We start from the raw sequence: 25,879 nt of genomic DNA, 5'->3' as shown, positions 1-25,879 counted from the left end.
CACCTTGGGTTCCATGAGACATTCATATTCTTAGTAAATCTATATTTTTTTGCTTGAGCTTTCTTAAGTTGGCTTCTGTTACTTGAAACACAGAGAGTTTTGACAGTACCTAAATCAGAGTCCCCACCTGCTAGTGGCCACCAGGAATCATAAAGACTAACAAGATATGAAGGAGGAGAGCAGAAAATGTCTCAAGTACTAATATTGCTGAAACAAGTCACCTACCTTTTGTTTTCTTTTGAGACGGAATCTCATTCTGTTCTCCAGGCTGGAGTGCAGTGGTGTGAACACAGCTGACTGCAGCCTCAACTTCCTGGGCTCAAGAAATCTTTCCAGCTCAGCCTCCTGAATAGCTACACTACTTTTTAATTATTATTATTTTTTTTTTTATAGAGACAGAGTCACACTTTGTTGCCCAGGCTGGTCTCAAACTTCTGGGCTCAAGCAATCCTCCCGACTTGGCCTCCCACGGTGCTGGAATTACAGGCATGAGCCACTGTGCCTGCCCCTCTCTTTTCTAAACAGCATGAACACACCCCATTTCTAGGACCTTTTCTCCAACCTGGCTTGCCAGATACTCCTCAACTGCCTCATTGATCAATCTGGTGCTGAAGCCATGGCTAAAATGTAATGGCTGAAGCTATTGGTTCCATCGCCATGGATAGCCCTCATTAGATTGTCTTCTCCTCCAAGAAGCTTTCTTAGACCCCTCAGCCCTCACATATCCCTTCCTCCCTGCTCTTTGAGTGAACTTCACTTGCACATATATTACTACACTTACAACAGTTATTCCAGAACCATAATTGAATTTGTACAGCTGTCTCCGCCTGCAGCTGGTGAGTCATTTGAGAAAAGGATCACATCTTACTTGTTTCTATTTCTCCCATAGTTATTATTAAAAACCTCAAAACTACAAGCCCTTCAATGAATGCCTTTAAAAAAATTTTTAGGGGAAATTTTCACCAATGAATGTGGCTCATGCAGAGATATGATTTTCTCAACCCCTTCTGACATCATTTGAAGGAAAATCGAGTGAATCCTATGAATCGGGCTTCAGTTTGGAGCCTGCAGTTTCCCCCACATTAGTTTATGTTTAGAGATGTGTCAGTTCATGGGAACAAGGGGAAACAGTTGCTTCAGCTAGGGTGCAGAACCCAGGATCTCCCATGGGGGCTGGCAATCCTGATGATATCTCTTCTCTCTGGACCAGCCTGCACCTTATTTCTTTTACATCACAATGAGATGGAGATTCTAAACTACCAGGTGAGATTGACTGAAAGGATTCACCTGCCTTTACTCACAATCTTAATAGCCAAACCATATGCAGGCACAACACACATTTCGGCATTTGCCTAAAGATGAAATCTTCAAGCATTTGAGTGGCTCTGAGCCTCAGGGCCAGTATTAAGGCCTTTTAACCAAATTTCTCTCCCAAGCCACCAGTGCAATGAAGGAAAATAGGGTTGTCCACAGTGAAATCCATTGCTCTCTTCAGAATACAAAGGAGGGGTCATTTGTGGAGAAATACAAAACCAAGGAGTAAGTCAACTGAATTTTTAATCAAATGGGCTCTGCTATGGTTTGAATGTGTCCCCGAAGTTTATGTGTTGGAAATTTGATCCTCAATGCAGAAGTGTTGGGAGGTGAGGCCTTTAAAAGGTGATTAGGTCATAAGGGCTCTGCTCTCATGAATGGATTAATGCCATTATTGCAGGAGGGGATTCCTTATAGAAGGATGAGTTCAGCCTCCTCCCACCTCTCTTGAGCCCATGTGATGCCTTCTGCTAGGTTATGACAAAACAAGAAGGCCCTTACAAGATACTAGCACCTTGATCTTGAACTTCCCAGCCTCCAGAACCGTAAGCCAATGAATTTCTGTTCTTCATAAATTCCCCAGTCTCATGTATTCTGTTATAGCAACACAAAACAGACTGATACAGGGTCTCCCCAAAATTTTAGATGTTTCTCACTTTCCTGTAGTACGGACATGTCACAACGTTACAGGAAATAACTCAGTGACATCTGGCTTATTAAATGGTGGTCCTAATTTATTAGCATTCTATGTTCCTGAAAGAAGGGAAAAGATCATCTCAGAGTTTGTGTTAAAGTTTTAATTTTAAGCCCCACCCAGAATCTTTCCAGAGAATCTTCCATAACGAAGCTTTCAACTTAGGCTCTTAGAAAATTGCAAAGGAAAACCTAAACCCACCTCTCTGGATCTTTGTGAAAAGTATAGATGCAGTCATTAAATCCTTTTCATCCTGTTTAGGGCTTGCTCTGTGTACCTTAGTAGACCTTCCAGAAGCCAGAACTGGTGAAGGGTGCCTTGGGGCATGAATAATGAACAGACATTCTAATTAACAAACATTTGTTGATTTCCTACTCTGTGTTCAACCATTTTCTAGCTTCTGTGGGGGAAATAAAAGCAAATGTAAGACAAGCAGCTAAGTATTTTTGATACTCGTGCACATTCCAAAATTTTCAGTTTGTGAAATGTTTTCACTCAATTAGTTCACTTAATACTAATAACTATTTGATGAGACAAACAATATAAGGAATGCCTTCTTTTGATAGGTGAGGAAATTGAGGCTCAGAATGGTTAAGGCACTTGACCAAGGTTCACATGATGAATAAAAATGGTGGGGGAGGGAAAATTAGAATCCTAGTTTGATTCTTCTTGGTGCACTTGTCTTTCTGTCCCCTATGCCCCCACTTAACCTACAGGAGAAGACATGCTATAAAAAATAAGGCAAGGCTATGTCTGATGGATTTCTAGACTGCACAGTCCAGTAGGTTACATGAGAGGATCAATAATGAAGACCAGTTGTGATGGCTCATTCCTGTAATACCAGCACTTCGGTTGGTCAAGGCTGGAGGATCACTTGCACCCAGCAGCTCAAGACAAGCCTGTGCAGCATAGGGTGAACCCGATCTCTATGAAAAATAAAAATTAGCTAGCCATGGTTGTGTACCGGTGATCCCAGCTACTCAGGAGGCTTAGGTGGAAGGATCACTTGAGGGAGGTCAAGGCTGCAGTGAGCTATGATAGAAAGCACCACTGCACTCCAATTTTGGCAACACAGTGAGCAAGACCCTGTCTCAAAAAAGCAAAAAAATGAAAAATTAGGGGGAGCCAGAGGGTCGTGGAAGGTTTGAAGGAGGACAAGTGTCTTGAGTTGGACCACAAAGAGTGAAGACAACATTTCCATGAAAGGAATGGAAGCAATGAGAAGAAGAAAGTTTCTCAAGGATATTGGTAGTTTCCCAGAGTGTGAGACTCAGAAAAACAAAAATGGAAAATGCTGAAGTCCATTAAGAAGAGGATCTCAGAACAATTTTATTCTGGAACATAAACTAACACTACCACTAAGGAAAACAGTATGAAGATTTCTTAAAGAACCAAAAGTAGAATTACTGTTTGATCCAGCACTCCTACTACTGATATCTACCCAAAGGAAAGTAAGTCATTACATGAAAAACACACATGCACGTGCACGTTTATAGTAGCACAATTCTCAATTGCCAAGATATGGAACCAACCTAAGTGCCCATCAACCAACAAGTGGATAAAGAAAATGTCGTCTATATAGTGATAAAAAGGAAAGAAATAATACCTTTCTCAGAAATTTGGATGAAGTTGGAGGCCATTATTCTAAGTGAAATGACTCAGAAAGGGAAAATCAAATATAACATGTTCTCACTTACAATTGGGAGCTAATTTATAAGGATGCAAAGGTATAAGAATGTCATAATGTACTTTGGGGACTCAGTGGGGAAGGTAGTTGAGGGATAAAAGACTACATATTGGATACAGTGTACACTGCTCAGGAGATGGGTGCCCTAAAATCTCAGAAATCATTACTGAAGAACTTAATTATGTAACCAAAAACCACCTGTACCCACCAAAACTATTAAAATAAAAATTAATAAATTAAAAAAGAGAAGAGATCTTCAGGGCTGAGGATTGCTTGAGGCAGGAGGTCGGGACCAGCATGGGCAACACAGCAAGACCCTGTCTCTACAAAAAAAAAAAAAAAAAAAATTTGGCCAGGCTTAGTGGCACATACCTGTAGTCTCAGCTACTTAAGAGGCTGAGTTTGGAGGATCAGTTGAGCCCAGGAGATTGAGGCTGCAGCTATGATCATGTCACTGCACTCCAGCCTGGGTGACAGAGTGAGACCCTGTTTCAGAGAGAGAGAGAGAGACCCTCAGGAACCAGGGCTGGGCAAGCCATCTCCAGCACTCCATCCTCCAAGGTGCAGAGGATGCACAATTGCCACTAGCCCTACCTTGAGTATAATGCAACTTTTGTAGCATGGTGATGACTAGAGGATGGGAAGTGGTAGCGGAGAAATTAGTCAATCTTTGACACCGCAGAGAGAATTTGGGGAAGGTTCTCTTTCTCTCTCCTGAATTTCCGTGCTAGCTTCTTTTCTTCAGGTTAGCTCTCCTAGCAACAACATTAAGGTCAAGAGGCCAAGTAGAATTTTGTGGAGAGTCTGGGCCTCTCATTGGATTGGTGGAGGACCAGTTGGCAGGGTCTCTATTCTCTATCTTCTAGAGGTGATATCCACTGAACCAAAGGGGCAATTGAGTTGACCTTGAGGTAGAAGGGCTTGAATCACCTATTCCTGAGCTGCCCAGCTAGAAGAATTTATTGCTGTCATCAGAATACATAAAAAAGAGTCAAGGTCAGAAAAGCAGGAGTCTGTTCTCTGCCTCCCCCACCTGACCCACTTCTCCACAATCCACCTGCTTCAGCTACCTCAGGCCTGATCCCAGCTGCCAGACTCCAACAGAGTCAGATCCTCAAATTGCCAGGAGATCGCTATCCAAACTGTCACCCCCTGATCAGAAAAGAAGGAGTTATGTAAGTAACTGACAGCACCTGAGCGATCTCTCATTTGGATTAAATCAGGTTCTTTAAATATTTATAAAGTTCTGGTATCTGAAATAGCCAGCCTTTGCCTTGCACGTGGGCTGTTGAAATATGGGCCTGGTGCATTCTAAACCGAATACTCATCTGAACAGTCATATATTTTGTTTGTGCATGAGACTGCGTGTGACAGTGTGTGTGAGTGTGTGTGTGGGTGTGTGTATGTTGAAAAACCTATTGCATTATGTTAAATATCCCAAGGGCTCAGTGTAGAACACGACTGGAATGAATACAGGATGAGAATAACTTTTTTCTATCTCATTAGATGGTCTGAGTTTTGAAATCTGCTCTAAAAGTGTGGTAAAGTGTGCAGTGTTGTAGATTAATGCACTGAATACATTTCTACAGTTCTTGATGTGTTTCATAAAAGGTCCATTTCAAAAGTGTGCTGTATTATAGGTGAACACTCGCAGTAAATAATCTTGTTACAGAAACCTAAGCAATTTTTACAAGGCGTATTTCTGGCTGACTGAACAATTTATTCTCCAGATGTCACATTGTATTTTTCCAATATAAAATGAAACAGCTTTTTTTTTTTCTTTTAAGGCCGACTGTGCTGCTTTGTCTGAATCTAGAACAAAGGATCGGCCCTTAAGGAGGCTGATGCGATGTTAAAGCCCATCACTCGAAAATTGACACCACACCTGGGAAGAGCAGGCAGCACCATCACTGGCTTTCCTCTTCAAGAATGACACCTGTCAATCAGGCAGGACATCCCCTTGGGTTGTCCAGTCCAAGAAAACTCACTGGCTTCTTGAAAAGCCAAAGAGATCAAGAGAAAAAGGATGGGGAGAGTGAATAGAGGGGAGGAGGGAACAATAGGAAAGGGAGGAGAGGTGAGAAGAAAGAAAAGAGGGAGGAGAGTTGAGAAGAAAGAAAAGAGGGAGGAAAAGAGAAGGAGAAATTGGAAGCAAAGGTAGAATAATGAGAGGATGTGGAAGAGCAGGTAGAGGCAGAAGAACAGGTGGGAGAAGAGGAGAGAAGACAAATGAGGGGAAGAAGAAGACAGGCAGTGTAAAAGATGGTTAGAAGAGATGGGAAATACAAGAGAAATAAGCAAAATTCTGCCGCCACCAGAGGCAACATTTGCCAACTTTTTTGCAGAGTGTTAAGCCCATGAAACTCTCTATGATCAAACAATTTTGGAAAACAGTGAATTTATGTATACCCTCTTTTCTTGGAGTCTCACAATTCATGTTAGCAGATTAAAGGCTCTGAGAAGTCTTGCTGGAAAGAAACCTCTTTAACTTCATCGAATCCAGTGTTTCCAAGCTTATTTGAGCCTTAAACCTCTTTTTTTTTTTCTTGCAAAGCATCTGTGATCCTTCCATGGTTTGGATACGTTCTCCTAAAGGTTTCTGACACATCCCTCATTTGTTATGTTTAGAAACGGTAGACCATCCATGGCCTTCATATCAACGTATGAAAACCAACATACTCTCCAGCAAGCTCTACAGCTATATGACCCTTATCCACGGCAAGTCCTTTGGGAAAATTATTCCTTAACATGGTGTTGAATGCTGACAAGGTATATCAGTCAGCTTTGGCTAGGTAAGGCTACAGTAACAAACATTCCCCAACTTTTCAGTGCCTTATGGTGGTCCATTTCTCACCCACTTTATTTGTTGCTGCAGCAAAGTGAAGGCTCTGTACCTCTGCTCCACGTGTTTTCTGCAACCTGAGATGCAGGTCTCATGGCTCAGGGAAAAGAGCACTAGGAATGAACCATTCAAAGTCTTTTAAAGCTTCTGCACAGAGATATTTTGTGTCACATTCCATTGGCCAAAGCAAGTCACATGATCAAGTTTGAGGTCAAGAGGGCAGGAAAGTACACTTCTTCAGGGAGTACTGCAAGTCACATGGCAGTGGGTGGGGAAAGTATAAACCTCCTACAGGGAGGAGAGTGAATAAAGGAGAACAATAACACAGAAACTACATGGAGGTTAGGGGAGAAAGCTATGGTCTATTGGTATGTCTTTTAGGGGCTCCTTTTTTTTCTGTCACCCAGGTTGGAGTGCAGTGGTGCAATCTCGACTCACTGCAACCTCTGCCTCCTGGGTTCAAGCGATTCTCCTACCTCAGCCTCCCGAGTTGCTAGGATTACAGGCATGTGCCACCATGCCTGGCTGATTTTTGTATTTTTAGTAGAGATGGGTTTCCAGGCTGGTCTCGAACTCCTGACCTCGTGATCCACCCACCTCAGCCTCCCAAAGTACTGGGATTACAGGCGTGAGCCACTGCATCAAGCCCAGGGCTCCTTATTTTAGGTTCAGCCACCTCATGGTCCCAGAAGGTGAAAAAAGTTAGACAAGGTCCAGAAATGGAGCTGGTGCTGTGGTAGATGTGTTAGCAAATTAATGAATACAGGTGAGTCCCACTGCAAGAAAATTCAATACATGAAAAGTGAGTTTATATTATGGCTTAAGTGTTCTGAGAAGACAAAGAGACCTTTGCTTAGCAAAAGATTTCCCAGCAAGGGTCCATTGAACAGAGCTGTATTTAATTCGATGCATTAAATTGAGCCATATAAAATGGCCATTTTTGAGGTTAAAAAAATTGCCTATCAGCAATTTCATGTGGCTCAACCTAATACAAAAATTTAATTTATAGGTGTATCATCAGAAATCATCATCAAGGACGGCCAAAAGGTTTCATGTTGGGTGCCAACCTTGACTGACTGTGGCTGTTGAGAAGGTTTCTGAAGTGGCATCTTGTCTCAGCAGGCAAAGGCGCTAAATCAATATGTGCCATCTACTGTGAAATCAAGGCATTTGTGTCATGCATTTGCCATCCCTGCTCTCTTGCAGTGGGGTATGGGGTACAGTCCTCTTTTCAAGCCATTATTAGCATTTCAGTAACAGTCCCTGAAAGTAGGACAGATACCTGCCAAACTCAAAGGACTTCTGCTAGAGTATGAATAGAATCTTATTGTAGGAGGCATCATGGACCACTCAAAATTTCCCCTCTTAGGAAAGAACTTTATTTCTGGGAGTTAAAGAAAACACTAAAAACAATAATCTATAGGGCAGGCAAGCCATGAGAGGGAAAGAGGTACCCAGGTGAAAACCATCTCCTTGGAGTTTTCCACTTGAGCTGTCTTCCACAGCAAACAGGTTTGCTTCTGCAAACACAGCAGGGTCTTTGCATTGGATGTCCCTCCACATGGAATATTCTTCCTCCCAATAGCCACATCTCTCACTCCCTTACTTTTTTCAAGTGTCTGCTCAAATGTTGCCTGTGCAGAGAGGCCTCCCCTGACCACTTCACATTAAATAGATACCCCTGTCACTCTTGGTTTCCCTTAGTCTGCTGTATCTTTCTTCAGAGTCCTTACGCCCATGACATGACAAATGATGTGGACATTTAATAGACACACAGTAAACTACTCTTGAGGGAGTGAATGAGTAAGTGAATGAATGAAATCCGATCAGTAACATAGTGGTCCAACAATAGCAACATTTTGGAGAAGCAGCCTTTCCTATACAGATTTATTGTTGAAAAATTGAATTCTGAGTAGTGATTTCAAAACTATTTTTGAATCTGTGAAATTAGACTAGTCAAAAAGGAATAATCTAAAATTAGAAATAATTTCAAAGGCATGAACAATAGGATGAATAATGAAGAAAAATATCCAATGAGTGAAGTAGAAGACAAACTTGACAAAAGCAGCCTAATCTCCAAAGAGAACAAAGAGTTTGAAAATGGAAAAAAAAAGAGAAGAATGATGAGCGGGCACCCACAGGAGGTGCAGTTTAAAAGTAAAGGGAAGATCAAAAAGGAAAGAAGAGAGGAAGCAGAAACAAAAAAATCAAAGAAAATAATAATAGAAAACTTGTTTGAGCTAAAGGAAAGTCTGAATCTGCAAAGGTCTTCTGAACACCAGGCAAATTAGTAAAAATGAGTCTTTTAAAAATCTAACTTAATTTTAGGACTTACTGTGTGCCAGTCACTGTGTTCAGTGGTCACAATATACATCATCTCATTTAATCCCCACAACCATAGGCAAGGTCGTACTATTATACCCATTTTGCAGATGAGGAAATGGAGGTCTAGAGAGGTCATGTGAACAGCCTGAGGTCACATCGACAGCCATCAGCCAGGTTTCAAGCCTCCCTGGCTCCCAGGCCTTGCTCTGACCATCCCACCAGTCTGCCTCTTGATTAATATGAAAGATTCAGTACAGACTTCCAGGGAGCACACCACAGGCCCAGGCGCTAAACGGGTGCTTATAATGCTGGCAATGAGGAAGATACGCTGCCTTCCCTCGGAGAGCTGTGTGGGCTTTGAGTTGATTTTCTAGGGGTGGGGATTTTTTCACTTAGCCATTCTCTCTCTCTCTCTCTGTCTTATCTTCTACCCTCATTGCTAGCATCTAAGAGCAAGGTCAAGAGGGCAGTATTTGTTTCTAGAGCAAATCACAGTGCAGTGGTTAAGCTTGCCTTCCGAAGCCAGGCTGACTGGGTTTAAATTCTGGTTCTGTCACCAACTAGCTGTGTGACTTTTTAAAAGCTAATGAACTTCTCTGTGCTTCAATTTTCTTATCAGAAAAAAATAGTAATATCTAACTCATAGAGTTCATGTAAGAATTAAATAAGTAGAGACACAAAATCCTTGGATCAGTGCCTGGCATATAGGAAGCACCCATTCATGTAAGATTTCAATAGCTTTCTGGCTCTGATCAAGCTCTGCCCTCAGTGTCTTGCACCCACCTCCCAAGCCCCTGCCACAAGACACTGGTGGCAAGCGGATTCTGCTCCACAGAAGAGATTCTGCACCTTGTTTAACTGGTTTCTAGCCAACGCTATGTAACATCCCTCCAAAGTGGGCCACAGCAAGTCTTGTGCAGCCTGGCTCTCTCTCCTTGGGCCTTCTGAATGGCCTCTCCCCCTTCACACCATTTAGTCAATGCCGTTAATCAAAATCCTATAGCAGAAAACGCATGCATAAGTCCGACACATTTATTGCTATGGCAACAATTCAGGCACTTGTCCCAGTGTCAAGCTATATCAGTGGAGATAAATTCTATTGTTTTCACAGTGACAGTTTTCTCTGTGTTGGACTTAATCCATGGAAAAATATAGCCTTTCTCCTTATTTAAGAGAGTGAGAGAGAGCTGGAAAGAAAAAGAAAGTGACCTCTGGGTTTCTTACCCCATGCATCCAGAACTGAAATAAAATTTTTTCCTTTCTTCTAAAAATGAAGGAAGACATTCAGTGATTTGCAGCAGCATCATACTGATCAATTGATCAGCAGTATCCCCATAACCAAGATTCTGTTATTTGGAACCTGGAGTTCTGGGTGGAGCCAAATACATGAAGCAAATTTGCAAAATCCTGCTCTGCAATGGCTTTCACTGTCTTAGCCTATGCCAGGGCCCAGCACTTTGGACACACTGGTGACTTCCAACTGATGCCTCTGCAAACAGTGTTGGTAAATAGAAACGGGCTTGCTCGTAATACACGTTTTCCCCCTGATGAGTAGCATCTCTCACCCAGAGAGACGGCCTCTTGTGTTTTGTGGAAAAGAGTGAAAGGTCTTTCCCCCACATCTTCCCCAAACATTTTTGCCTAGAGTCTCAGGGCACAGTGGCATTTATTTGTATATTTTTTTTTTGCAGTAATATTTTTCAGCTTTTTAAAATCAGGGGTACATGTGCAAGTTTGTTATAAAAAGGTATGTTGTATGATACTGAAGTTTGGGATGTGAATGAATCCATAACCGAAGTAGTGAGCAAAGTACCCAACAGGTGGTTTTTCAGCCTTTTCCCCCTTCCCTCTCTCTCCATCCATCCTCAGTGTCTTTTGTGCCCATCTTTATGTTCATGTGTATCCAGTGTTTAGCTCCCACTTATAAGTAAGAATATACAATATTTGGTTTTCTGTTTCTGCATTAATTTGCGTAGGAAAATGACCTCCAGCTGCATTCATGTTGCTGCAAACAATATGATTTTTTCTTTTTTATGGCTGTATAGTATTCCATGGTGCATCTGTACCACATTTTCCTTATCCAATCCACTGTGGATGGGCACCTCGGTTGATTTCATGCCTTTGCAATTGGGAATAATGCCATGATGAACATGAAGTGCAGGTATCTTTTTGATAGATAATTTATTTTTCTTTGGGTATATTTAAATCTGGCTTCTGTATTACATGCCTTTGAAGGTAACCTACACTCAATAAACCCACATTTCCAGAGAAAGCTGATTTGCCTTCTATAACCCGTTTGTTCCCTTTCTACACTGAATCTCTTTCCCATCCTTCCTGCCAGAATCAATGCTCAAATGTAAAATTAAATCTGAGTCTGGAAAGTTTTTTGAGCATTGGTGTGTCCCTAGTAATCTGGTAGGCACTGAGGAGAATGCAAAAGAAGTAAGAAACAGCCAAGCACAGTGTCTCACACCTGTAATCCTAACACTTTGGGAGGCCGAGGTGGGAGGATCAGTTGAGCTCAGGAGTTCAAGACCAGTCTGGGCAATATAGCAAGACCCCGTCTCAAAAAAATAAAATTAACTAGGAATAGTGGTGTGCACCTGTCATCCAAACTAAGTGGGAGGATGACAGTTGGAGGATTGCTTGAGCCCAGAATCCAAGGCTCCAATGAGCTGTGATTGCCACTGTACTTCTGCCTGGGTGACAGAGTGAGACCTTGTCTCAAAAAAAAAAAAAAGCGAGTAAGAAACTTCGTCTCTAAGTTGCCGATAGTCTAGTGGGAAAACACTAACAGTCTCTGCCTACCAACTGTTCAACCACCCACTATATGCCAGGTGTTTCCCACACAACACCTGTGTATTAGTTTCCACTTGCTGCTGTAAGAAACTACCACATACTCAGAGGCTTACAGCAACATAACTTTATTCTCCTATAGCTCTGGAGACTGGAAATCCAAAATGGATCTCACTGTCCTGAAAGCAAGGTGTCATCCAAGCTGCATTTCCCAGCCTTTTCCAATTTCCAGGACACCCACATCCCTTGGCTTGTGGCCTTATTCTTCCATCTTCAAAGCCAACAATCTCAGTCTTATAGCACCTTCCTGTAGTGCCATCTCTCTGGCTCTCTTCTGCCTCACTTTTCCCTTTTTAAAGATCCTCATGATTACACTGGGCCTACCCAGATAATTCAGGATAATCTCCCTGTTTTAAGGTTAACTGATTAGCATCCTTAATCCCATCTGCATGTTTAATTCCCCTTTCTTTACTACGTGACATAACATATTCCCAAGTTTCAGGGATTAGGATGTGGACATCTTTGTAGGGAAGGTATTGTTCTGCCTATCACACTTGTAAGTTTTTTAACTACCCTGTAAGGTAGGTATTATCCTGATTTTACAGATGAGAAAACTCAGGGTCAAAGAATTAGTCTTATAGGGAACCATACAGCTAAATAAATGGTGTAGATGAAAATGGAACACAATTTCCAAAGAATTCCACAGTATTTCCTACCTAGATCACAGTTCTTCTCTTGTTTATTTACTCAACAGATAGTCTTTATTGAGCACCTATTATGTGAATTTCTGAGAAACATGCTTATTTGAGGGCAGAGCTGAAAGATAAACAAGGCAATGTCCCTGAAAGAAAGACAGGATGGTGTATAATTAGATTAGGAGTTGTGCCATTCCTACAAAAAGGAACCTAGTATGAGCTAAGGTCATCCAGGAAGGCTTCTAGGATATAGCGCTGGGCCCACATTAAAAGAAGGGTATAGAAAAATGGCTCTTTCCTTCCAGGTTCTTTGGTATATGAATATGGGGGAAGAGGTACCCTCAATTCTTGTCCTCAGATTTTTGGGGAGCCCATCCCAGGGAAGGAAGACTTCATTCTTTCCAATCCTGGAGTTCAGAGTTGCTGTTCCAACTTCCACAGAAGCCTCAGTAAATTGCAACCAAGGTCATTCCCCCTTGGATTCAGAGTGGAGTTGGATGCTGTGTTCTGTCAATCCAGGGTGCTAAAGGCAACAGCTGATAAAGCCAAAGCTCTCTATTACATTGCACAAGACCTGCATTTCCCATGATAAGCACAAGGCCGAGGCCTCCTTTACTTTTTATTTCCTTTCTTCCCCTTCCTTTCTGTCATCTTTTCTTTTCCTTTTCTTTCCTTTCCTTTCTTTCTTTCCTTTTCTTTTTTGGCTTCTTTCTCAAAAAAGGAACTGGGGACCACAGGATAGGCGTTGTATGTCCTGAGGACTCTCTTGGGCACTTCAGACATATGAATGTGGCCTGTGGTTCTTAGCGGACATCCCTCTGTGGATCACATGAGCTCCTTCTGCATTGGGTCCCGGTTAGGCCTTTGTTCTAGCGAGGCCTCTGGCCCCTTAGTCCCAGTGTGCAGTAGCAGAAGGTAAGATGGCTCAGCCCTGCTAGCCATAGTCCTCTCCAGGTCTGGCAGAGTGGGAGTTGCTCGGGGGACAAACCTTTTTGTCCTGAAATGCAAAGAGGAGCTCTGCATCTGGATCAAGGCATGGGTGCAGGAGAAGGAAGTGATGGGGTATTAGGGGAAGGGCCTTTGCAACAGCATTTTCTAAGCCCTGAGAATCCTCTCTCCATGAATTATGGAAGAAAGGTGGCATTTAAACATCATGCTTACAGAACAATGGGTAAGCCTAAAAAGAGGCCCAGAGAACCTGAAAGAAGAAAACCAGGTGAGAGAGGTCTAGAGTGAAAGAGGGAGGGAAGGGAAAGAACCTAGAGAAATGGCAGATAGCAGGGGTGGGCTAGAGCAATGAGCCACAGGAAGGGAGGGAAGGATTCAGCAGAAACTACAGAATTTCTAGATAGGAGTAGTCTAGGAAAAGCAGGCTGGCAGAAAGGAGGGCTTGAAGATGGCCTTGAGAGTGTGTAAGGCTATTTCTTGCATTGCTATAAAGAAATATCTGAGTCTGAGTAACTTATAAAGAGGGTTAATTGGCCAGACGTGGTGGCTCATGCCTGTAATTACAGCACTTTGGGAGGCCAAGGCGGGCAGATCACAAGGTCAGGAGATTGAGACCATCCTGGTTAACACGGTGAAACCCCGTCTCTACTAAAAATACAAAAAATTAGCTGGGCGTGGTGGCGGGCGCCTGTACTCCCAGCTACTCGGGAGACTGAGGCAGAAGAATGGCATGAACCTTGGAGGCGGAGCTTGCAGTGAGCCAAGATGGTGCCACTGCACTCCAGCCTGGGCAACAGAGAGAGACTTTGTCTCAAAAAAACAAGAAAAGAGGGTTAATTTTTTCATGGTTCTGAAGACTGTACAAGCATGGGACAGTAATTGGCACAGCTTCTAGGGAGGCCTCAGGAAGATTTTACTCATGGTGAAAGCGGATGCATGTCACATCGCAAAGGCAGAAACAAGAGAGAAAGTTGGGTGGGTGGGGGGATGCCATAGTTTACAACAACCAGATCTCGAGAGAACTCACTCACCGTTGCAAGGACAGCACCAAGCTATGATGAGGGGTCTGCCCCCATGACCCAAATGCCTTCCACCAGCCCACCTCCAATATTGGGGATTACAATTCAACATGAGATTTGGGCAGGAACAAATATCCAAACTATGTTACAGAGCTGTATACAAAGACTAAGAGGCCAACAATTACCATCTCAAACAATGGTGGGGCAATAAAGATTATGGGAATATAATGGCATCCTTGGGGCCAACACTGGGTCTATTAAACTGGAATGAAGAAGAAGAATGGATTGCAGTAGGCCTTGTAGTGTGAGCTGAGATGGTAAGACTGGGGCCACACTAGCAACCAGACCAAGTTCAGAGAAACTGCTAGGGACCAGAGTGGTAGAGGAACATGTAAATAAAGGGAGAAAACTCAGGGGTGGCTGCGGGGGCCTACTTGTTCTCTGGCAATCTTGTTAGTTATTTCAGTGCCTGTAGTTCTAGACAGTGGGAAGTACGAATCTCACTGTTGCACTGTATAAAACACAGTTGCCAAAATCTGCTTGAGGACTAGGGGATGTCTGTACCCTGGGGAGGAAAGGGGCCACTTAGAGTGTTTGAAGATCTCAGGGAAAGGCTAGCAAGGAACAAAATGGATTTGGAAGTGAAAGTTGAGGCAGATTGTTGTTGCTCTTAAAGCATGAAGAAAAATCCTTTGCTCTAAAGCAGTTTCCCAAATTCCAGCTGATCATGTTTCACCTTCATGGGTTAGGCCACATCCCTGTCCTATACACCACGTGTATATTTCTGTACTATCCCTGATCACCTCTCTGGGTTATTTGGTTAGTTATTTTTAATTGACTTTTTGTAGTTAAATTTATTTGAAAGAAAGATGTGTATCACTTTTAACCAGAAAATGAGTATCCCCCTAAAGAGAAGCTAAACACAAAATAAATAAACTGGAAATGAAACAATGTGATTAAATGATATGTGCTTATGATTTTCACCGAAAGCTTTCCTCCTGAGAGCAGGTGTCTGTTTGTGGAAGAGGAATTTATTAAGAGTGGCAGAGAATTATCTAAGACAAAACAGCTCTAAACAGAAACTTTCTCCATGGGGCAATTAAAAGGATTGAAAGCAAATTGAGACAGAAGTAACATCTTCACCATCAGATTCCACGTTGTATCTGCTGTGACGTCTAAAACCATCTCCCAAACACTGGTGGTAGCATCCAGTATTGGGGGAGATGCTGCTGACAGGTGGTGTCCTAGCACAGTTCCATGGAGAATGGCCTGAGGCAAAGCTTATGGGCTGGGGCTTTACTGGAGCACACAACACCAGGACACCAAAAGTGAGGAAAAAGAGATGAGCATCAGGGAGGAAGGAAGAAAAAAATACCAGGAGGTGATTTACTGAGCTGGACACAGCCTTGCAAGAAACACAACCCATTGCTTGGTCAAGTAGGACATCTCTCAAGAAACTATGGAACCTCTGCAACTTGCAACTTGTCTGTGAGAAGAAGGAAGAGGGAGGGGTTTATTTGCGGACTTTTTCCCATCTCTTTTCTCTCATTGGATAGAGTTTGCTTCACAAAGTGTTTACTCCTCCACAATTCCGACATGCATTCCACTTTTTGCATTCTGTGGGTCCAAACTGGTTAGACTGAGCACTGGGGGTAGAGCAAAGACAAGGACGATGGAGGTGCTGAAATGCAGCTTCACCCCCAGGGGAGGCAGAGGCGGCCAACAGTGTTAGGAGATGGGGTTATGGAGGTGGAGACTGAGACACCTCCATATCCTCTACTGTACACTAACAGGCTCAGTAAGTAACGTGGGAAACCCCGTCCCATGCTGAAGTTTTTTGTATCTGAGCCATTCTATCACCTCCATTCCTTCTTTTGTAGAGTGAGAGACAGGACAGGTAATGCGGGATTTCCATCCCGTGGATCTGCAGATCTTGGAAGCAGGCAGGAGCAGGAGCGAGCAAATCCAACCAGACATGTCCACTCATTCCTGCACCAGTGCTGACGAAGGCCTACAACTTACGGAGTTGAAATGAAAATTTACGGCATGAGGAAATGGGGAGATATACAATTAGCCACAAATTGTGATTTGGGAAAAGAACAACACACTTGCTTTGCCACAACTTTCTGGCACTGAGAATCAGGGAACAAATTTGGAGCTGGAAGGTGATGCTAAAATCATCTCCTCTAACTCCTTCATTCTATGGTAGGAGAAACTGCGTCCCAGAAAAATAAAGATCTGTGCACACAGTCACGGGCATAGCTGAGACATGAACCCAGTTCTACCAACCTGAAAGCCAGCACACACACCACTCAGGCACACTCCAGCCACAGGAATAATGACCTTCTCCACCTCACCATGAAATGGCATGGCACTTATCAGAATTACATCTCCAGCTTACTACTTTGCTTAATAATGTATTTAAGTGGAGTTACCATTAAAAGTCCATGATACAGAAGCAAGAAATTAGGAGATTCGTAATGGTGGTGGTGGCTGAGACACCTCAATCACTCTATGACTTATTCTGTTTACTCTGTTCCTAGCCTACCATTCTATCCAATATACTGTATTGATTTAAATGATATGTATTTTCATATTATATATATATATATCACAGTGTATCCATAATGTGTGTACACATACACACACTATTATATTAATAGACATATACACAAATACACATACACACACTATCATATTAATAGATATAGATGTAGATATATACACAAATACACATACACACACATACATGTTTTAAATTGTCAGAATGTTCCTGGTCATGGGCCAGTCCCTTTCACTTACCTCAACGACATTGGAAAAATCACTCTTTGGGCAACGTGGCATTATACCATGTATTCCCCATGGCAGGTTTACGTTGTTGTTTTTTTTTTTTTTTTTTTTTTTTGTTTGGTTTGGTTTTCCATTTCTTTAGCTGACATTTTAAAATGTGCATTTATTTTTCTTTTTGTGAAATGCTCTTTTGTGGAAATGAAACTGTGTTTGCATAACAACTAAGATCTTTGTTTTAAAATTGTTGTTGTTCTAAGGAAGTTTTGTCTCTGGGGAAAAAAATAAATCCATGAGACAAGCCCAGATAGAGAGTTGAACTGGGGAGCCAAGTTAAAGGGGAGCTATGTGGAGAGGAAGATGAGGGAAAGTTTGCTTTACTTTAAGATATGACAAGTACGCAGCAATCTTTTCCATTAGAGTGGGGAATGAGATTTCGTTTTGGTTCCAGTGCTGGTATGGAAATTTCTGTTTTGCTCTGCTCAAGGAAGCAACAAGATGTCAAAATGCTATGGATACAGTGTTGTGTAGTAAAAGGGGAACTTTCTCAGGAGTCAAAAGAGCTAAGTGCTAGCCCTCACCATCCCTAATCCTCAAATTTTCAGGTGCAAAATTGGGAATAACAACATCTTTCCAGTCTCACTGGGAACTTTTGCATCAGAATCCCGTTGTAGGGGGGAAATATATGTTGGCAAAACTAGAAAAATTCTCTCTCCTGAAATTACCTGTGCTCAAATTTGGGAAGTCCATAACCTTCCCAAACTCCATAGTGGACCTTTATCCATTGGAGGAGCTGTCAATCCATCTCCATCTCCCATTTCCTCTGCTGTGGCAAAGGTTAGTCTCCATCCTCCAAAGGTTCCTGCTTCCCATTCCATGATGCAGAGCATTGCTAGGAAACAGCCCTCCCAAGTGGGGTTGTATTTCTCACTTCCTTGGCAATTCAAGAGGGATCGTGTGAGTTCTGGCCAGTGGAATGTGAACAGAAGTGATGCCCACCACTTCCAGATGTAGCCCATTAAAAAGAGGCAGAAACACTGGGTGCGATGGCTCACGCCTCTAATCCCAGCGCTTTGGGAGGCCAAGGTGAGAGGGTCACTTGAGCCAGGAGTTTGAGACCAGCCTAGGCAATATACAGAGACCCCATCTCTACAAAAAGTAAAAAAAATTAAAAAAAGCAATTTGCCAGGCATGGTGCCATGCACCTGGCTTATAGTCTCAGCTATTCGGGAGACTAAGGCAGGAGGATCTCTTGACCTCAGGCTTTCAAGGTTTCAGTGAGTTATGATTGTGCCACTGCACTCCAGCCTGAGCAATAGAACAAGGCCTTGTCTATAAAAACAAAAACAAAAAACTCTTCACCCCAAGAATACAGAAGACCTACAGTGTAAGTTTGGGAGCTACATGTCAGCATGCAGAGGTATCAGACAAGAGAATCTAGATCCATGAATTACCCCTTGAAAGTGAGCCTTCTAATTAGAAACAACCAAAATGGATTATTATGCAAGTTGGAAATAAACTTTTACTGTGTTAAGCCAATACAGAAAATTGAGGATATTATCCTGTATGGCAGCTGGCATTCCTTTCATTAATACCACTTTTGAGCAGTTCCATGGTTTCCTTTTGGGAAATTACCTCGCCCATTTTGTGTCACCTGGATGAGATAGCAAATCAGGTGCTCATTTCCCATGGTGGAAGCCAAAAAGACCCTATCTTTTCCTTTCCTCTCCTCAGCACAGCCAGGGAGCCACCAGGGAACATGACTTAAACTCAACCAATCGCATGCTGTGTTAGCAGAGAGTGAAACCAGGAGAGAGGTATTTTCGTGTTTGGAGGTGGTAGTAGCTTTCTGGCCACTCTGTTCTGCTACAAGATACTTTCTGTAATTCCTATTTTCTAGCCCGTCAGAGCTGTCCTGGTTCCTGTCCATTTCTAATCAAGCTCAAGGCTCTCAGCAATTCTGTGAGTTTCTGATATCCTTCCAATAAATGTTCTCTTCTTAAGTTAGTTGGACTTAGTTTCTTTTGCCTATGACCAGGATGCTCTAGTTAATGCTACACCCTTAAAAGAACAAACACTAAAAATAAAATTTAAAAGAGCCCATGTTCCAATAGGTAACTTAAAGATTGAGTTTGTTAAACAATATTCATGGCAAACCTAGATCCATTAAAATATAAATATGCTTTACCTAGATGTCTGCTTGAGTTTTGCAGGTATATCGTGTGGGAAAGGGAAATTAGGAAAGAATTAATGGTGTGGTTTTCCATAAGTTGCAAGAAATATAAAGACAGTGTAGTCAAGTCAGAGAAACTGTGATTGATTTATTACATTACAATTCATTAAAAGTGTTCTATTGCCTTTCAAAAACCATCTAGTCATTAAAATTCTTTGTGAATACAACTTCCAACATCATTATAAGGGATTCTTGACAGCTCTTCATTTTTAATGGTGCTGTTATAAACAGACTCCATAATGGTTCTGCTTAGTGGGAGGCTGGTCTGGAGGCCAGTGACTAAAGGAGTCAGAGCTTACGTGGTGGTCCTGTGCAAAGATTGAGTCTGAAGCTAATTTGTGCAGAGTGATTGAAGAACTTCAGTTTTGTGGTGCGATACTGAAGGAACTTTCTAAAAGGGGCTAGAATACCAAACAGGGCTCTAAAATGTGTTTTCTCCTGTAAATCTGAAAGACAAGAACAAACAACTGAAGTGTCAGATTGTTCTTAAACGTCCAACAGGAAAAAATGGGACTTATATGCAATTCAAATTGGAAAGGAAAGACTGTGCCTCAGCCCGACTGAAGGGAAAACGGTGGTTTTCTAATTTGTAGCAAATGAAGATGAGCTCTCAGCTGGTTTGGCCAGGGTTCCCAAGAGATCGGGCAGCAGGAGGTGGGAGGGAGGCTGCACTTGGGCCACTGCTGCTTCCCTCCCCTCTGCCCACTACTCACCCTAGGGAAAGTATGAGAAATACAGCCTGCATCCTCAGGGTATGGAAATACCCATTGCATCCCAGAAATGAACGCAGAGTCCAATTACTTGCACTCAATTCATTTCCACAAATGTTTACTGAGCACTTACTATGTCTCTGGCACCATGTCAGACATTGTGGGGATATGGAAATGAAGGGGGTATAATGTGTCATCAGAACTAGTTTGACCACTCAAGATCAAAGGGAAACTTGAGCATGGCTGGTAACAGAAGTGCTGAAGGAGTTAGGGAAGATGTCTGTTATTTGTACCTGCCCAGCATCCCCTCTTCTGGAGATGAAAACCTTATTTTTCTTTAGATGAAATGCCTTTCCACTCAGATGAGGCTGGCTCCTACACCACCCTACTTCATACCCTGGCTGCAGAGCTGGGCACATGTTCCAGGTCTGAGCAATCAGAACATCTCCACTCTCCTGGTCTTAGTGGTCAGCTCAGGCATGGACACTTGACCCAAGCCAGGACAATGAAACTCAACTCCAGTACTCTGGCTGGAACTATTGAAGTTCCTATGGAAGAGGTATTGAGTTTTCACTGGGGTTATGCAGCCAATGGATGCAAACTTGGAGTTCCTGGCAGGTGTGTTGTTCCTACATGAAGAGCTTTTGTTTGAAAATAAAAACAAGACGGGAGAGCAGAGTTAAAAGATGGACAAATACAGTTACCTGATGACATCGTTGAACATCTGCTTCCATCTCAGCCTGAAGCCTTTTCACCCTGGATATTTTTAAAAAGTGGGCCACTTGCAACTGAAAAGAGCCCTGATTGTTACTAGAACAGTACCATCATGTGGAAAGGATTAAGTCAGATCTCCAGGAATCAGGCATGGCTAGTGAGCAGGTGCCACCTGAACTGGCTGAAAGGCAATTTATGAAACTCCACATGCCTTTCATGTCCTCAATTCTGTGCTCAGCCATTCTGGTCACAGTCATTCCTGGGAAGTGCTTTGCCTTGTTTGTGTCACATGGTCCTGTGTACTGGTCACTTGCCCCATTTGCTCTTCAATCCCTTGCCCGCCTTGGCCTTGCCCTCTTCTGTATCCCAGGGGATGGGCCCCTGCCAATTATGATATGCCCAGGCTCCATAGTAACAGGCTTTTGGTAGGAGTCTCATGGGAGCCCCAACAGGAGATTAAAGAGTGGGAGAAGGGATAGAGCTAAAGTATTGATATGCTCCTATTTCTTTGGGACTCTCTTTGGCAGTAGCTACATCACCTCTTGGATTCCAGCTCCCACCAGACAGTCCCTACCATGGCTCCAGCTCTCACAGGTGACTCTGGTTCCTGGACACTTGTAACACCTCCTGCTCTCTTTGTCCCTCCAGTCATATGAGCAGTAAAGCCTCTTTGCCATTGCTAAATCTGGGATGCCTCACCATCTCCTATTTGCTTTTTGCACTCTTCTAATTGTCCAAGGCATTCCAACTAGAGCAAGTCAATCTTAAATAGGGGCCGGGTAAAATAAAGCTAAGACCTACTGGGCTGCATTCCTAGGAGGTTTATACATTCTAAGTCACAGAACGAGATAGGAGGTTGGCACAAAATAAAGGTCATAAAGACCTTGCTGATCAAACAGGTTGCAGTAAAGAAGCCATTCAAAACCCACCAAAACCAAGATGGCAATGAGACTGACCTCTGGTCATCCTCACTGCTCATTACCTGCTAATTATAATGTATTAGCATGTTAAAGACACTCCCACCAGCCATGACGTTTAAAAATGCCATGGCAACGTCAGGAAGTTATTCTGTATGGTCTAAAAAGGGGAGGAACCCTCAGTTCTTGGAAGTGCCCATCCCTTTCCCAGAAAACTCATGAATAATCCACCCTTTGTTGGACATATCATCAAGAAATAACCATAAAAATGGCCAACCAACATCTCAGGCTGCTGTTCTGCCTATGGGGTAGCCATTCTTTTATTCCTCTACTTTTTTAAATAAACTTGCTTTCACTTTACTCTATGGACTCGCCCCATATTCTTTCTTGCATGAGATCCAAGAACCCTCGCTTGGAGTCTGGATTGGGACCCCTTTGTGGTAACACAGCTTTTTAAAAACTGATTCTCTGTATTAATTCCCCTCTATTTAATTATCTGGTATGGATTCTGTTCCCATTCTCTATTGCCATATAACAAAGCACCCCTAAACATAGTGGCTTTAAACAACAACAATCATTTTAGTATCTCTCACGGATTCTGTAGGTCAGAATGAGGGAAATGAAAAAAGTAAGATGAACTACCATAAAAAAGACAACCTAAAAATAAATGCAAAATAATATTATTCAAGTCTAGCAAGATAATGTTGATTGCTGAAGGCTCTTAACCTAAGCCCTATCCTCTCTTTGTTGAAACAGGAAATTAGCAAGTCTTAGGTGTTAAAGACAAGCACCAAACTGAGATAATCAAAAGGACTGAAAGGGAATTTCTTTCTCGGAATGGAAATCGATGATGATGCTTTAAAAGGCTGCAGCTATGCACCATGTAAAAATCATCTCTCCTGCTGCCTAAATATCAGCTTGTGCACCCCAGGGGTACACATTCCAGATTTGGGGAAGCAGTTTGGTTCAAGGCAAGTTTGCTTGCAGAGAACAGAAGCCCAATTAAGCTAGATGAAATTAAAGCGGCTTTATCTTGAGAAAGCACAGCCAACTCTCTCCCCAACCCCTTTCTTCAGAAAAGCATCTCTGCTCCACCTGCAAGCTTAAACTCTTATCCCTCACATCTAAATGACCTGCTAAGTCTAGTCACACCTGCTAGAGATTCAGTCATTTAATACTGAATGTGGGGAAAGAAAACCCAATTTGCCAGTGTGGGTGGGAAATCCAGCCCTTATTCAGTTGACCACAGCCCCAGTAGAGGTGTGACCCCTGGGGGTAAGCATCCCTAAGATTGAGACAAGCCTTGGACGGAGTCTTCAGTGGCCTATCAGCCGCTGTGGAAATCAGGAAATTAGCTCTGTCCAGAGTATTCTGAGAAGCCACTGGCTATATGGGGAGAGCCCGAGGCAATGCAGTAGCTGTGGGTCTCTGAATTATGTTTGGCTAAAGCTTCTAGTCCCTGCCCAGAGGCCGCTTGTGTCTTTTAATCAGCGGTAGATGAGTTATGGTTTTGCATGTGGTTGCTCACTTCTGGATAAACACACCAATAAGAATGCAAATGCTCTCATCTTCAACTACTCAAAACTTACTTTTAAGTAAATTTGCTAATTTGTTTTTGTTCCCTGTTCATCAGGTTATTCTTATATCACTGTCTTATATCCCCAGGAGCAGAAAGTAATAATGACTTACCTACTTTGTGCCCTGTATTGACTCATCAGATGTTCAGTTCTAGGATCACAGCCTAGGGTGCCTGGGGAGAAGTAATTAGGCTGATTTTAGCTAACACTCCTCTTTTCTGTTTTTAATGATAACATAGATGTTTAAATAACTAAAATGGCAAGCCCTTCTCCTAACTCCTAAATTCCTGTTTATGTTTGTCTAACAGTCATGCCATTTGGTTCTTTTCAAACACATAATGATATCTTCACCCTTCCTCCATAATTAGTTAGAAAATTCATCCCCAACCTGCCACCCTAATACCAATCATTTGAGAACCTAGATCAGGGACTGCAAATAGCATTTTACATGCCAGCTCTCATCAGTGGCAGAGGCTTCATGGAGTGTTGTGTTGAAGAAGACTCTAAAGTTGAGCCAGAGAGGTTGAGCTCAAGCAAACTGAGGCAGAAAAGACTGCTAAGATTGATTGATGATGTCTCCCACAGGTAGAAAGGAGGCATGGCCTTCTATATGGGAATGTCTCTCTCTCAGGGCCAAGACACACCAGAGCAGGTATAGATGTAGCTACTTGGGGCATTTGAACAACATTTAAAGATCTCATTAGGTCCTCATGACACCTCAGTGAAGTAGGTCGGAATGAAATTATTATGACCATTTGATAGACAAGAAAGACTGAGACATGGAGGTCCTCTAAACAGAAGTCATTGAAGCAGAATTCCTGTGCATTTGACTCCTCCTGAGAAGGAGGACCATACAAATATGGGGAAAGGCCCAATGCTGAGCATTACATGATGTTCTATTACCATCCTATTCTGTGATGATCTCTTGAATTAATCAATTAAGTAATTTAATTAATGTTCCAGCAATAATTCTGGTGGCTTTGCTAGTTGCCCCACCTCCTCCTTCACACATGAGCTCTTTGCTGTACCTCATCTCACACTCCTACTTGCAACATACCTGGAAAATATTCTCTGAGCCTCAACCTCATGTAAGTTGGAGGCATGGGTCATAGCCTCAATCTTTTTCATCTCACAGTAACTGTGCATGTAGTGGTCCTTAATAAGTGCCTACTCAAAGTCAGCACCATCAGCCCAGGGACTATTCCAAGCAAAATTGTGAAGTAAGTGGGTCACTGGAGGCCCCCACTTTCATTCCTAGGATCTTTTATCAATGGAAAAAGTACATAATCAACTCCTTCCCATTCACACCAGGGCTTACCACTTTCTGAGCTATCCCTCCCAGAGGCCATGACAATTTAAGATAAATACTGGGAGAGGAGGTCTTACATGGCTGTTTTCACCCCATCTAGGGGTCACATAAATCTGATGAAAGCTGTGGATTATGTTTTATCAAGATTCTATTGGCTGTGGTGACAGGTACCAAGTGGAATTAGCTTTTGCCAAAAAGGGCCCTTTAGTGATTCAAATATGCAAATTTAGAAAGGGCATGGGTGGAGTTGGTCCAAGGGGTAACCAGATCAGTGGAGTGCCGTCAGCAATCTCTTATGTTCTCTCTCCCTGGCTCTCATTCTCATCTCTGCTTTTTTCTGATTGACAGCTTACTTCCCTCCTATTACAGATGTGCTTTTGCCACATGGCAGAGGCATGACTGAATCCTCACACCATCAACTAGAATGGGAAGTATGTTCTTTCCTCCAAGTGGAGTTGGAAATGTCCCAGGGAAGGACTCTAACTGGCCCTGTTTGAGTCAGGTGCTCATCCCTCAAGTCAAGCACTGTGATCAGGATGGTGATGACTGGCTTAGCTATGCCCCCACCTCTTTGCTGGCTTTGTCATCAAAAGGGGGAATGACCTCTCTGAGAATTGTTGTAAGACAGGCCATCACCCTCAAATCTACCTACAACAGATCCTTTCCTTCAAAAGTACACAGACACACATACATGCAGTTTTTTACATAAAATTCCAGGGAGTTGTTGGACCCTTCAGGCTCATTCCAGGCCTGGAGATTAACCCTGTTTACACAAAGGATTTGAATTGCTAGCAGAAGAATTCCTAATGGTTGATAATTTGCAGAAGCAGAATCCCTTTCTATAGCCCCTCAAATCCCCTCCAGCTCCATTTCCCTAATCTGCCCCTTTTAGGCCTGTCTCAGATTTTCATTCCAAGTCATTTCTTTCCTTTCTCCTCACTCTCTGTTCCAACCCCCACTAGGATGATGGGAAGCCATTTCTGTGCAGGGAGACCCGGAAAGGACAACAAGATATCAATCAACTTTGAGCATCACCAGGAGAGTGAAAACAATGGTACTGAATTGCAAATTGTAGGACTGCAGAAATAAAGTTCTGTTCACAAAAAAGTGGGTGATGGGGTTTTTTAAAAAAAAGTGTAGAGGAATATTTTCTCAACATTTCATACACAGCCATTTGAAAACTGCCCTAGAGCAAATTGGAAGTCAGTACAATGCCCAGGCGTTCACTTGTTAGACTTGGAAGAATGTGCACACACAAACGGCATTCTTTATACTTACATATTTACACACAATATACATAAAGAATGACCTT

At 42.6% G+C, this 25,879-nt stretch overlaps 1 long non-coding RNA gene across 3 annotated transcripts; it reads left to right on the top strand.

The window, feature by feature from the left end:
- The first annotated feature begins 1,389 nt into the window (after positions 1–1,389).
- Positions 1,390–25,673, top strand: LOC129457674 (uncharacterized). 3 transcript variants are annotated; one of them, XR_008649347.2, is made up of 4 exons: positions 1,390–1,539; positions 1,715–1,859; positions 6,324–6,487; positions 25,530–25,673. It is a non-coding gene; the product is annotated as an uncharacterized lncRNA (long non-coding RNA). The 3 variants fall into 3 exon arrangements; XR_008649346.2 differs by lacking the exon at positions 6,324–6,487 and having other exon boundaries at positions 25,530–25,665; XR_010114412.1 differs by lacking the exons at positions 6,324–6,487; positions 25,530–25,673 and adding an exon at positions 2,725–3,125.
- The last annotated feature ends 206 nt before the right edge of the window (positions 25,674–25,879 follow it).

This window comes from Symphalangus syndactylus, chromosome 11 (assembly GCF_028878055.3).
Source record: "Symphalangus syndactylus isolate Jambi chromosome 11, NHGRI_mSymSyn1-v2.1_pri, whole genome shotgun sequence".
NCBI classification, from domain to species: domain Eukaryota; kingdom Metazoa; phylum Chordata; class Mammalia; order Primates; family Hylobatidae; genus Symphalangus; species Symphalangus syndactylus.
Note: the sequence above shows the minus strand (reverse complement) of the source record. Positions and strands in the feature narration are given on the sequence as shown.